The 15,015-nt window shown below is 43.4% G+C and overlaps 1 long non-coding RNA gene across 2 annotated transcripts in view; it reads right to left on the bottom strand.

Moving 5' to 3' along the window:
* LOC138792581 (uncharacterized) overlaps nucleotides 1-14,453 on the bottom strand; it is a 35,124-nt gene extending 20,671 nt beyond the window's left edge. For both annotated transcript variants that reach the window (XR_011363157.1, XR_011363158.1), the window contains exons 1-2: nucleotides 14,372-14,453; nucleotides 11,461-11,513 (exon numbers count right to left, since the gene is read on the bottom strand). This is a non-coding gene — a long non-coding RNA (uncharacterized lncRNA). The remainder of the gene's footprint in view (nucleotides 1-11,460; nucleotides 11,514-14,371) is intronic.
* Nucleotides 14,454-15,015: the final 562 nt, after the last annotated feature.

Genomic DNA, 15,015 nt, shown 5'->3' with positions numbered 1-15,015 from the left:
ATGCATTTGTTATATGTTTGTGAAAGTTTGGCAAACACAAACCAATCACAATCATTTTTTTTATGTACGTGTAGTAAAATAAATTAAGAGGTACATATAAATAGATATCATTGTATTTATGCTGACCCAAAGAACTAAAGGGTTAAATAACATGTGACCACTTTCACTTGGAAGTTTCTTGGTCATATTTCAAACCAGTATGTAGGTAAGTGTAGGTAAGTAAGTAAGCCACAACTAGCCACAACTAGGAGCAGAACTGAAAAAAATTTGCACCATCTGTGCTTTGACCCCACTCCTAGTTTTGGGCCTTCTAAGGCTGTTCACACAACACAACGCTTTTTCTATTTAAAAAGATGTCCGTTATTTCCCCGATTTAACTGCAATGCAATGTTTTGAAGTCAATGGGATGATGGACGTCCAATGCACACAGTGTATAAAATGATGGACGTTGTCTGCGCAGACGTCAAAATAATTATCATATCAATTATTTTCGGACGTCTTTTGCAAACAGCGGACGTTACTTCTTGTTCACACAGTTTATCTTTTTACCGTCCTTTCTCCAATTTTACAATTAAATTCAATGGACTTTTCAATTAAAGACACAACCAAAGGGCAATCAGTCCCCCAAAACTAGAATAATATATAATAATAAGGGGTGGCCAATCCTCATAATAACGGACGTCATTTTAAAAATTAAAAATGGACAAGAAAAAATGTTGTAAGTGGCATTTGTTTTTACAAGTTTGCTAACATGTTAGCAAGAAATAAAGAATAAACAACCATTAAAGAGACGAACTTGCAGCAATGAACAGTCTGACCACTAGGTGTCATTTTACTATATGAAGTGGAGTTACATACAGTAGTAAAAAAAAACTCTAAAACAGTGTTTCTCGACTCCAGTCCTCAAGACCCACCAACAGGTCATGTTTTGAGGATTTTCCATGCAAAGAACACCTGTGAAAATACCTGATGCACTTAATATAGTTATATCACATGTGAAATACTAGGGATTTGACTGATATTTAGTGTTTGTTATTATGAGTAAGTAAACTGAGGAATTAGGCATTGTTCACAGTTTTTTTTACCATGTTTAAAATAAAAGTTTTTCATGCAAAAATGGCTGAATATTTCTGCAGGCTTTTTTTTTTTGTCATTTTGCATGAAAAACTTTTTTATTTTTAAAGGCTGAAAACACTAAGTGAAAAATTACATACCACTTAATGGGATTTTGGCTAAAAATGCTAAAATCAGGGCTAAAATAAAATCCAAATATGTGAATCCAGCCAAAGGCTATAAAAATAGCACAATGAAAAGAAATTGGTGAAAACAAAATATAAAAATTAAAAACTCTAGTAATTCACACGAAGATCACTAGATGTCAGGCTACCACGTCCTATGAATTCTCAAGGTAACAAATAAAAGCCTCTATTCTTAACATATTACTGTCATCTCAGTATAAATACCAAATGTGTGGTGATTAACCCCTTTATGACCGAAGGTCATTGATGCCCGGATGTCCAGGTCAAATTAAAGCAATGTTCCTCCTCTCCTTCTAAGAGCCATAGCACTTTTTATTCTTCCACCTACAGGGCTAGTTGGGGTATAATTTTTTGCACCGTGATCTATAGTTTCTATTAGAATCATATTGGTGTAAGAGAAAAATTTTGATTGTTTTTTGTTAATTTTGTTTCTTATACATAACTTCAAAAAAATCAGCACTCCATGTGTCTTTTCTTTTTTCGCTTTTCATTTTTCACCATGAAGGAACAATATTGTTACATTTTATTAGATAGGACAATTTAGCACGCTTTGATGTGTAATATGTTTATTTTTTATATTTTTTATACAATGGTTCCTTGGTTTAAGAGTAACTTGGATTGAGACCGTTTTGCAAGAAGAGCTCACAGTTTTTTAAAAAAATTGTGACTTGGTTTAAGAGCATTGCTTTGGTTTAAGAGCTCCCTGTACTGGGTGGGAGGGCCCGTGGGGGAGGGGCATGGTCTGCATATCATGGTCTACAGCACTATACTCTGACCCAGGAAGTCTCCCTCACCTTCCATATCATAGCAGATCTACTTCAGACTGGGGCTTGCATCAGGGGACAGGACTGTGGAGGTAGTCTCTTCATAGCTGTAAAACCTCTCTCCCGGTCAGAGAGTGCTGTAGTTATGTGCCCACATATGCCCTGCTCATTCCTTCATGCTCCCTGCAGCCCTTGTGTTTCCCATCCTCTCCATTACTGCTATAATGTGCCTGCACTCACACTCAGCTATACACACTGCTGCTATTATGTGCCTGCACTTACAATCAGCTATACACACTGCTGCTATTATGTGCCTGCACTTACAATCAGCTATACACACTGCTGCTATTATGTGCCTGCACTTAGAATCAGCTATACACATTGCTGCTATAATGTGCCTGAACTCACACTCGGCTATACACACTGCTGCTATAATGTGCCTGCACTTACAATCAGCTATAGACACTGCTGCTATAAGGTGCCTGCACTTACACTCAGCCATAAACACTGCTGTATAGAAGAGTTTCTGTCAATGTTCTCCTGCACAGCTTTGTGATTCTCACTTCCTGATTGGTCCATGCTGAACACACACCTTCCCCATTGTGATCATGTTACCACACTGACCTCTGAGGCTATGTTCACACTACGTAAGTTACGTAATAACTACGGCCGTTGTTGCCGATTTGCACCAATGGCCGTGATTTCTACGGAACTTATGTAGTGCTGCCATCTATGAAATGGCCGGCTGGCATGTATACACATAGTATACACTCCGGCGGGGATCCCTAGTGGCGTCGCAAAAAAACTGACACATCAGTTTTCTGCAGCCGCTATTTATTGAATAGCGATCGCAGAAAACCTGTCAGTGCACACAATGGAGTGTGCGGCAGTGTGTGTGTGCAGTGGTGAATTGAGATGCGGGCGCGTGGATGCACCCGCATCCCAATCCATCAGGAGTGAAGATCATTCGCCCAGTACTGATCTTCTTGGTGTCTTACAAAGTGGGACCATGGCCTGATGCTGTATTTTCAGGTTTATGCAGTTACTATACATTATACATCTAACTATACACATAACTTCAGTGGCGTAGCTACCATGAAGGCAGGGAAGGTGACTGCTATGGGGTCCCTGCAGGAAGGGGGCCCGAGGAAGCCTGCTCTGCCTTCATGGTAGGTAATGTATGCCACTGACAGCCAACCACTGTACCCCGCTCTCCCAGGGGTCCAGAGAGGAAGAGGGCCCCGCCACATCACTGTTCAGACCCTCACTGTAGTGCCTGGTGAGCGGTCTGAACATCAAAAGGAGAGGAAGAGAGGAGCAGGACCTGCCAGGTTCTGCACGGCACAGGAGAGGGTTGAAGGACCTTATGATCACATGACCCAAAGGTCCTCAATGCATCTATGTGGAGATCAGCCCGGACTACAGGAAGAGGAGGGGGGAAGCCTGGGAGCTGTAAGTGCTGTGCATGTGTGTCAGTTAATGTACATATGTATCTATGGGTATATAAAGTATGTATATGTTAGTATGTGTATGTATCTGTGGCTATATATATATATATATATATATATATATATATATATATATAGTCTGTAACACTGGTGTATATGTGTGTGTGTGTGTGTGTATGTATGTCAGTAGTGTCTGTAACACTGGTGTATATGTGTGTGTTTGTGTATGTCAGTAATGTCTGAAGTGATTGACAGGTTTGCTCCCAAGGATGTTCTGCAGCAGCTTCTATTAATGTTGGGCTCTAATAAAAGAACCCACCATTAATATCTGCTGCATTTTCTTTTATTTCTGGTTCTTAATTCACTGAGATGATTTCCCTGTGTACAGTCTACTCATGGAGTATACATCAGCACTAGTGTAATCACATTACAGCTTATATATGTGTGTATGTCAGTGGCGTATCTATATATATGTTAATGGTGCCTCTGTGTGTGTATATATGTGCATCATTGTCTGTGTTTGGCAGTGGGGTGGGGGGTGTAGGGGAGGGCACAGGATTCATGGGGCCCCGTACAGTTTTTTGCTATGGGGCCCCATGAATCCTAGCTACGCCCCTGAGTAACTTAAAATATCACATATTCAGCTGTTTCTAAATGTTTGTTTAATTTGTTTTTAAATATTATTCAGAATGTGTGGAACCAGTTGTCTGCATTTCAATAATTTCTTATGGTAAAATTTGCTTTGGCTTAAGAGTGGATTTGGCTTACAAGCACAGTCACCACAAGGCACCACTGTATTTTTCTGAGGCCAACAGGGCTCTGGACAATTGCTTGTGCTGTGGAATCCATGGTTATGTGCATTGGCAAAAAGACTTCAATAGGGTCTGCTTACTGTCCCCAATTGTGGACAGACTCTGATTTTGGACCACCTTCAGTGGTCCTGGCGAAAGTGATCAGCGGTATTGTTCCATGCACTGACCGGCACTTTTTATCACTTGTCACCTTAAAAAGTGACAGTGAAGATCTGCTTACCAGATCCTTCCTCTTCGGCTTCCAGGCTGCCTCTGAAGTGCGCATGCGTTTCAGAAGCAATAAACTCTGAAAATTTTAGGTGACAGGGACCAATTTGGATCCTGTCACTAAACTATGATTACTGTGATAACCACGCCAGATAGCCCGTAACCACCTGCAAGTCTGTAACCACTGCAGGTTGCCCGTGAGCACCAAAAGTTCTCTGTAATCACAGCAGGTTGCCTGTAACCATTGCAGGTTGCCCATAACCACCGCAGGTTGCTCATAACCACCGCAGGTTGCCCATAACCACCTCAGATTGCTCTTAACCACAGAAGATTGCTTGTAACCACAGCAGGTTGCTAATAACCACAGCAGGTTGCCTGTAACCACCCCAGATTGCCTATAACCACTGCAGGTTGCCCATAACCACCGCAGGTTGCCCGTAACCACCGCAGGTTGCCCGTAACCACCGCAGGTTGCCCGTAACCACCGCAGGTTGCCTGTAACCACCACAGGTTGCCCGTAAACACCTCCAGATTGCCTGTAAATGCTAATTGCCGCTCCCTTCTGAGCCCTGCTGCGTGCCCTTACAGTGGTTTATGCCCACATATGGGTTACCGTTGTACTCGGGAGAACCTGCGATACAAATTTGGGGGTAATTTTTCTCTCAGGTTCAAGCACCTGTAGGGTCAAAATGCTCAGTGTACCTCTAGATTAATTCTTTAGGCTATGTTCACACTGCGTATGAGTCCGGCCGTAGTGCGAACCGTGAATATACGCACGTAGTTTTAAGGGTTGACGGCCGGATCGTATGCGGCGCCGTGAAAAATGAACAAGACCATTGTTTGAGGACGGAAATGTTCCAATTCACTGCCGTGGATTTCCATGGGGTCCCGTACAAAGTACTTATTTCAGCCAAATTGAACTTGATTTTTCGATCCAAAAGGTTCTGTGTGGTTTACGGGGCTGGGCAAAGATTTCCAAGTAAATGACCTGTTTCAGATCGCTTCGAAACAAGCTAGGGAAGCATAACAGTACTACGGGCGTATGTTCGCGGTTTGTACGCATCCGGCTGCATGTCGATTTTTCCCACGCCCGAAGTTTCAGCCGCACATGTATGGCGGCGTGCGAAATGCGGCCAGACTCATAGCCTTAAGGTGTGTAGTTTCCAAAATGGGGTCACTTATGGGGGTTTCCAGTATACCAGCCTCCTAAATCAATTTAAAAAATGAACTGGTCCCTAAAAAGTTTTGGAAACTTTCATGAAATTTTGACAATTTGCTCATACATTTCTTAGCCCTAAACAAATAAAATATGTTTATGAAATGAAGCCAGAGTAAAGAAGACATATTGGTAATGCGACTTAGTAACTAATTTATGTGCTATGACTTTCTTTTTTTAAAAGCAGAGAATTTCAAAGTCCGCAAAGTGCAAATTTTTCAAAATTTTCATGATATTTTAATGTTTTTCACACAAAAAATAAAAACTAGTGAACAAATTTTGCCAGTAACATAAAGTACTACATGTTACTAGAGATGAGCGAGTAGGGAAATATTCGACTTTCGAGAATTCGAATCGAATAGGCACCGAGATTCGACTATTTGAACGAATATTCAATCCCATTGTAGTCTATGGGGAAAAAATTCTCGGCACTTGGAAATCAAAATTCGACCACTTGGAGGTCACCAAATCCCCCATGAAACCTCCCTAAATGATGAGAACACTTCCGGAATGACCCTGGGACATTAGGGGGAGCATGCCTGGGTTCACCCAACACCCCAAAATCGCAGTATAATGCCACTCTCCGCAGTTGCAAAAGAAAAATATTTGCGAACGCTTTATGGCAATGTTTACACATTTCGTTTGCATTTCTTTTGCAGCGTTACATACCTGATTCCAATGTGCGTCTGTAGAGCGTCATGTTGTACGAACGTTACTGGAACAGTATGTATGACGTGACTTTTTCTGGGCTACTGGAACAATAGGTATCACGTGCCTTTTACTGGGCTACTGACACAATAGGTATCATTTGCCTTTTACTGGGAATCTGGCACAATAGGTATCACTTACCTATTGTGCCAGTTGCCCAGTAAAAGGCAAGTGATACCTATTGTGCCAGTTGCCCAGTAAAAGGCATCACTTGCCTTTTTACTGGGCAACTGGCACAATAGGTATCATATGCCTTTTACTGGGCAACTGGCACAATAGGTATCACATGCCTTTTCATGGGCAACTGGCACAATAGGTATCACTTGCCTTTTACTGGGCAACTGGCACAATATGTATAACGTTTATGTGCCCTTAGTGGGCTAAACCAGGGACACTATAAGTCACTTGCACACACAGGGTACTGGAATAGAGCTGCTGATGCTGCTGTTATATCATTTATTTCTCTATTTCAGAGATGACTTTTTTACTCGATATTAGCCTTGAAAAGGATCTGTAGTAAGCCTGCCTAACCAAAATGCTACTAAAACCTATTTCTCCCAGCTCGAAGATCTTTCTCTGGCTAGGTTGAAAACGCATCTGCGGTCGAGAGGCGGAAGTCAATTAATAAATATTTAAGGTCATGTGGTTCAGATATCCAATGAGGGTAGACACCGTGGGTACTCCCAGGGTCCCTTAATGGCCTCCCTGCATGGTGATTGGATTAAAAAAAGCGCCAAGCGCGATGGGAGGGCTTTCGAATGTTTCCTGCATATTCGTCACACTACTCGATTGAATTTGAATCTTTCGAATACCGCAATATTCGATCGAATACCATTTTGATCGAATCGTATTTGATCATCTCTACGTGTTACGAAAAAAGCAGTCCCAGAATCGCTAGCATCCATTAACCCCTTAAGGTCAAAGCCAATTTTCGTTTTTGTGCTATTGCTTTTTCCATTTTATGTTTAAAAGTCCAAAGCACTTGCATTTTTTCACCTAGAGACTTATATGAGCACTTATTTTTTGCTAAACCAATTGTACTTTCCAATGGCAGGCATTATTTTTCCATAACATATGCTGCGAAACCGGAAAAAAATCATTTGCGCCTTCAAATTGAAAAAAAAAAAGAATTTGTTTTAATTTCGGGGAGTTTTGCATTTACGCCATTCATCCTATGGTAAAACTGACTTCTTATGCATGTTCCTCAAGTTGTTACGATTACAATGATATATAACATGTGTAACTTTTCTTTTATCTGATGGCTTGTAAAAAATTCAAACCATTGTTAACAAATATATGTTCCTTAAAATCGCTCCATTCCCAGGCTTATAGCGCTTTTACGCTTTGGTCTATGGGGCTGTGTGAGGTGTCATTTTTTGCGGCATGATGTGTTCTTTCTAATGGTACCTTGATTGCACATATAAGACTTTTTGATCACTTTCTATTAAATTTTTTTCTGGATTTGATGCGACCAAAAATGCGCAATTTTGCACTTTGGAATTTCTTTGCGCTGACGCCGTTTACCGTGCAAGATCAGGAATGTGATTAATTAATAGTTCGGGCGATTACGCGCGCGGCGATACTAAATATGTTTATTTATTTGTTTATTTATTAATTTATATTTATAAAATGGGAAAAGGGGGGTGATTTGGACTTTTATTAGAGGAGGGGATTTTTTATTAATAAAAACACTTTTTTTTTTTTTTACATCAACTAGAAGTCCCCCTGGGGGACTTGTATATCCACAGCAATGATCTCTCATAGAGATCAATGCTGTGTATATACACACCAAAGATCGATTAGATCGGTCATAGATTGCTATCTATTGCAATCTATTGCCGAGCCGGGATCACCGTCATTGCGACGCTGAGTGCCGGCCCGGCCAGAAGAACGGATCCGACCCACTATACACCAGGGATGTTGTCATGAAGCACTTCAATGCAGCTGTCAGGTTTGACAGCTGCATTGAAGTGCTTAATTAGCCAGCGCGGCACAGGACCCGCGCCGGCTAATAGAGGCACTGCCCGGCTGCACATGTCCCGGCAGGACCCCGCTCTGAACACCCCCCACGGCACCATGACGTACCACGTACGTCATGGGTCGCTAAGGGGTTAAAGCATCACTGACCAAACTAGATGCAGCACTAAGGGGTTAAAGGAGTCCGGCGGCAATACAAAATCTGTTGCAGGCAGGGGCAGGGAGGAATATAATAAAGAATGTATACTTAACCATTCCAGTGTCCCCACAGTTACCACCCCCTGATCCCCACCGGCCTCTTCCAGTTCTCCCTCCTGCAACATCACAACTCGGCTGATGGACTGTCCACTTAGCCAGTCAGTGACTGGGACGAGACACCACTGCAGTTACTGATTGGCTGAGCAAGTAATCAATCAGCTGTCTCAGATACTTTGACCAGAGTCATGCCATACCAGGAAGTCGGGAAAAATTAGGTTCCAATGGTGTATCTGGGAATGGTGATGAAGTGCTGTGGGGGCACAGTGATAGGTAAGTATAATTTCTTTTTTATGCTCCCCCTAGGTAAAAACCACACCGGACCATGAAACTGTCCGGGGCGGGTGCTGTTCAGAGCAGGAGAGGTTCCCTATGGGCATTTACAACTACTCTGGACAGTTCCTGTTATGGACAGAGGTGGCAGCAGAGAAACAAAAAACTAATTTTGATCTAGCTTGGGTTAAGTGATTGCCATGCTGTTCAGCCAATCATAGATGATAAAGCAAGAATCTGGCAGAAGACTTATTACTGTGCTACATTTGGTATGAATTGAGGTCTGTGGACAATTACATGAACCCTCATATGTTTGTACTAGTGGCATGAAGGTGTTTTACTGTGCTCCCTATATGTAGGGGTTTAAGAGATGTGGGTTATGATCTGTACATGATTCATATATCATATTCATATATAGATATGCCATCGTATACATTTGTTTACCTGTTCTTCTTACGTCCAGAATAAACATTATTCTCATCTCTGTAGAATTTAAACTGATGAATAAAAATGCCTATATGACTATGACTCACAAGTGTATGAAGGGATTAGATTTAGCAGCAAATATTATATAGGTTAGTGGAGTATGGCAATATTCTTTATGTAGATTTCTTGGTGTTTGCAGGGACCAGAAGGCGTCAGCCAAGAAGAGGAAATCATCTGCTGTCCCTACCACGTTCTACCCAAGTTACTTTATTTAATGTTGGATTAATATGTTAAAGGGGCATTCCCCCAAAATCTTTTTTGCAGTGTTAAATAGCCCACCCATAGCTTAAAGGGGTTATCCAACGTGGGGGCCCTTTTTTGGGGGGACCGGGGAGGAGGTGGCTGAAATAAAAGACGTCCACTTACCTCCCCGCTTCCCGGACACTTCCGGGTGTCTGACGCCGCCCGAGACGCTACGTCTCAGGGCCGCTCAGCCACTCATTGAAGGAGGCGGGATCCGAGAGGACTTCAAACGGATGCCGCCTCCTTCACTGAGTGGCTGAGACGTAGCGTCTCGGGCGGCGTCAGACACCAGGAAGCGGCTGGGAACCGGGCACTGGAGCGCCGTGATGCGGGACATGCCGCTGGAACCGGGGAGGTAAGTGAACGTCTTTAATTTCAGCCACCTCCTCCCCACTCCCCCCAAAAAAGAGCCCCCGCGCTGGAGCACCCCTTTAATATATTGCTCAAAGCAAGTAATTACCTGTTTTAAGCCGTTTTGAAGCTATTTCTGCCTATTCACCCCCACAGCATTCACTAAATGAGCTAAATGGAGTCCAGGCCGACACACTCCTTGCTCCTAGCCCCCACCTTTGGAGTCGGGATCATGCGTCCCTCCTCCTCAGCCTCCACTTGTAGAGTCCAGGACCCTCTTCCCCTGCTGTAAGCCTGCTGATTCTTCTCTCCCCCTCGGGGCATACATATACAATCCCCCCCCCCCCCCCCCCCCCCCCCCGGCTGCTAATCCCCACACTATCCATCCACATCAGAGGTTCTGTAACCTGATATATTGTTATGTGGATGAATAGCAGCTTGCTGGGACCTGTAGTTCTACACAATATATTAAGTCACAGAACTTCTGTAGAACTACAGGTCCCAGCAAGCTGCTATCTGTCCACATCACAATATATCAGGTCACACAGTCTCTGATTTGGACTGATAGCAGCTTGCTGGGACCTGTAGTTCTACAGAAGTTCTGAGACCTGATACATTGTGTAAAACTACAGGTCCCAGTAAGCTGCTGTCCATCCACATCACAATATATCAGGTCACAGAGCTTCTGCAGAAATACAGGTCCCAGCAAGCAGCAGGAAGCAATGCATGATGGGAAATGTGATGTGACCATCTTGCATGTATATATCGGCTTTCAGAAAAACTTTTCCTCAGGAATGGTAGCAGCTAGAAATACGGGAGACGGCTCAAAATACTCAGGGAGACTTGGTGAGTAAGTCCAGCTAGGTTTGGAGCATTTCATTTTTTTTAGTTCTTGGGGGGAATACCCCTTTAAGATAAGTTTTCTTTTATAACATGTGGTAAGTATTAGTGTGAATAAGAATTTAAAAAATGATAGATAATATAGCACCTTGTACTAACCATTCAAAACTTTTTACTGCATAGATTTAGATAACAACTTAAAAAAAATATATATATATTTCAAGTTATACTTACAGCTTAAGGCTGGGTTCACACTATATATATTTCAGTCAGTATTGTGGTCCTCATATTGCAACCAAAACCAGGAGTGGATTAAAAACACAGAAAGGCTTTGTTCACACAATGTTGAAATTGAGTGGATGGCAGCCATGTAACAGAAAATAACTGCCATTATTTCAATATAACAGCCGTTGTTTTAAAATAACAGCAAATGTTTGCCATTAAATGGCGGCCATCCACTCAATTTCAACATTGTGTGAACAGAGCCTTTCTGTGTTTTCAATCTACTTCTGGTTTTGGTTGCAATATAAGGACCACAATACTGACTGAAATATACAGTACGTAGTGTGAACCAAGCCTCAATAAGCATATGCTACAGAAAATGAAGGGATGCAACATTACCTTAGCCCTGTGTCTTCCATGTTTTCTCTTCTCTGAATTCTTCCGACCACCGCCTGTATAGGAAAATGAAATGAGCAGTTAGATATCGGTAACAATGCTACATGCCTCTGTAGCTATACTGAGTCTCCCCTAATGTCTATTCTAATGATTATATTTATGTCCTACACCTGAAATTACTCTATTGTATTTTTGCCCCAGGCATCATCTCTAGGGCCAAACAGGCTTGCTTAGACACTGTCTAGATATGTAATGTACTGGAGGTGTGCAGGAATGGGGACAGATACTGGCTTGTGCAGAATATAACTTAACTAATTAGTAATACGAACATACAGGGGGAGATTTATCAAACTGGTGTAAGGGTGCCTTCACACGTACCGGATCCGCAGCAGATTAGCTGCAAATTTGCAGCGAATCTGCTGCGGATCTGGTCCCATTCATCCCTATGATAGCACAAACTCACAGCGAGATTGACATCTCGCTGCCAGTATGTGCTTTAACCCCCTGCTGCCCGCCGCCAGCATCCCCGCTGCCCCCATCAGCCCCGCCACCTGCAGTCCGCATCTCACCCGCCCGATCACCGTACCCCCCGCGGCGGGGCTGAAGGGGGCGGCGGGGATGCTGGCTGCGGGGCGGCGGGCAGCAGGGGGTTAAAGCACATACTGGGTTTGTACTATCATAGGGATGAATTGGATCGGATCCGCAGCAGATTTCGCTGCAAATTTGCAGCGTAAAATCCGCGGCGGATCCGGTACGTGTGAAGGCACCCTAAAGTAGAATTGTCTCAGTTGCCCCTAGCAACCAATCAGATTCCACTTTTCATTCCTCACAGACTCTTCAGAAAATGAAAAGTGGAATCTGGTTGCTAGGGGCAACTAAGACAATTCTACTTTACACCAGTTTGATACATCTCCCCCACAGTTTTTACATAAAGTAGGTAGTTTTGTTAGGTATTAACCCTGTCTTTGGCCGCATGCCTTTGCAAAGGGAGTCTCCCTCTCCTTCACACGCCGTCTCCCAGGATTACAGAAAGCACCATATCCCACACAATGACTACTTGGGGCAGTAACCTGTTTCTCTTTAGCCGAACCATACACTCCCCTGTACTGAGCTGCACTTAGTCTGTTCCCCAAAGTGTGGCCCCACTTGTGATCTGCACATGCCTGTAGCTGTACCGTGGCCGAACTACTCGTGGCTGTTACTTGACCTCCTGTCTCCCCTGGATCTGTGGTACACGCTCTGCCAGAGGTCTGTAACTAAATTTTGCAGGTATCCTGAGCTGCCTCACACCTTGGGTTAAGCGATTTTCTCAGTCACAGCTCTTACTGCTCCCTCAGTACACATATGTCCATCTAACAAAGCAACACTTCCTGTTTCCTGGGCTTTGATTCTACCCTTCTCCTATGCAATGCTATGAAAGCAGCTCCCTCTGCTGGTCGGGAGGAGGGACTATCGTATTACAGGTACTGATGAACCAGTCATTCCTAGATTAAAGAGGCTCTGTACCCACAATCTGACTCCACCAAACCGCTTGTACCTTTGAATAGCTGTTTTTAATTCAAGATCTGTCCAGGGGTCCGTTCAGCAGGTGATGCAAATATTCTCCTAAAAAACAACATTTAAACTTGCAGCCCTGTATCACCGCCTCTCCGTCCCTCCTCCATGCCCTCTTCACCATTAGGAACGCCCCCAGGCAGCATTTTTCCTACTTATCACCTGTGTGAACACTGGATCGTTAAGGTACCTGGGAAGTATTTTAGACAAGTGATGATTAGGATAAATGCTGCTTGGGGCATTCCTAATGGTGAAGAGGGCGGCGAGGAGGGACAGAGAGACGGGGCAAGCCTAGGCCATAGACACTCTAGGCCACGTCAACTTGACACAGGGCTCGAAGTTTAGAAGTTATTTTTTAGGACAATACCGGCATCACCTGCCGAAGGGACCAAGTCGATTGTTGTCACATAGTTATGAAGATATATTTATGTAATATTTACTACTCATGTATTTTTTTTTCAAACATAGGTTTGCATCTTTAATAAAAAAAAAATGTTGTGGAAACTGGATGACCTTAAAGGACCTATCAGCGATCCTATCTATCAAGCTGCAAAATGGGACAGACCTACCTACCTAGTAGGGAGACCTACCTATCTAATGGGGAACTACCTACCTTAAGGGGGACTTTCCTACCTACTTAAAGGGAAACTATCAGCAGGTTAGATAAATTTAACATGCTGATATCCCCCTGTTGCACAGGAGACACCATTTCCATGCAGTTCGCCTGGGGGGAGGCCAGATTGGTGCTCTGGGGGGGTGTAGCCCCACCACTAGTGCTTTGAACCGCACCAACTAGCATAAGGATCTAACTACTAACTGCACAAGAACAGAGCCAAGGATGAAGGTAATAGAGGTACCTCAGTGCTCTGTGCACAAAAGGAAGCTGTCAGCAGGTTAGATTTGTCTAACCTCCTGATAGTATCCCCCTCATGGAAAATGACTTACCTACCATCCAACCTACTTACCATCCAACCAACCTACTGCACCTAATGTGAGACACATCAATCTACCGACTTAAATATGGCATGGCACTTAAAATATTTATTTATGACACACAAATACAAACATATAATTAACCCCTTAGTGACCGCCGCACACATAATCACGGCGGCCACCAATGGGCTTTATTCCGATGCGTACGCCTTTTAACGGCGGGCGCATCGGAATAAATTACCGCCCGGCGGCGGCTGCAGAGCGGGGGGATCAGCGGTCAGTGTGACCGCTGACACCCTCCTGTAACTGCCCGGAGCAGAGGATTCTCCGCTCCGGGCAGTTTAATCCGTTAAATGCCGCTGTCAAACCATGACAGCGGCATCTAACGGGTGCCGGTGTGTCCCGGTCGGCACCATGGGTCACTTACATGATCGCGATGTCCCGCAGCGCCGCCCGGTCCTCCGATGTCTCCATGGTGATCCCGGGGTCCAAATGAAGGTCCCCGGGGTCACCATGGAGATGCCTAATGCTGACAGGGGTGGCCGTGGCTATTGCCTGTCAGCATGAGGCATGATACAATACATTGCAGTACATCAGGTACTGCAGTGTATTGTATCAGTGATCTAAGTATTTTACACTAGTGTACAGTAATGTACACTAGTGTAAAAGTAAAAAAAAAGTGTGCACCAAACACAACACAGCCCCCCCAATAATAAAAATGCATTACATTCCCTATACACAATAAAAGTTGACATAAAAGTGATCAAAAACACAAATCATATACATATTTGGTATCGTTACGTCCGTAACGACCCAATCTATAAAACTATATCAATAATTACACCGCACGACACACGCTGTAAAATAAAAGAGATCAAAAAGTCATTTACATATAAAACTTGGTATCACTAGAAACTACAGATCATCCCGCAAAAAATAAGCCCAAAACCAGTTCTATCGCTCAAATGATAAGAACACTATGGATCTTGCAATGTGGTGACAGTTTTTGTAGGTTTTTGCTAGGAAGATAGTTTCTATTGCGCCAAAGGGGTAATAGTTAAAAAAAACCTA

The sequence above is a fragment of the Dendropsophus ebraccatus genome, chromosome 5 (genome assembly GCF_027789765.1).
Source record: "Dendropsophus ebraccatus isolate aDenEbr1 chromosome 5, aDenEbr1.pat, whole genome shotgun sequence".
In the NCBI taxonomy this organism is placed as follows: domain Eukaryota; kingdom Metazoa; phylum Chordata; class Amphibia; order Anura; family Hylidae; genus Dendropsophus; species Dendropsophus ebraccatus.
Note: the sequence above shows the minus strand (reverse complement) of the source record. Positions and strands in the feature narration are given on the sequence as shown.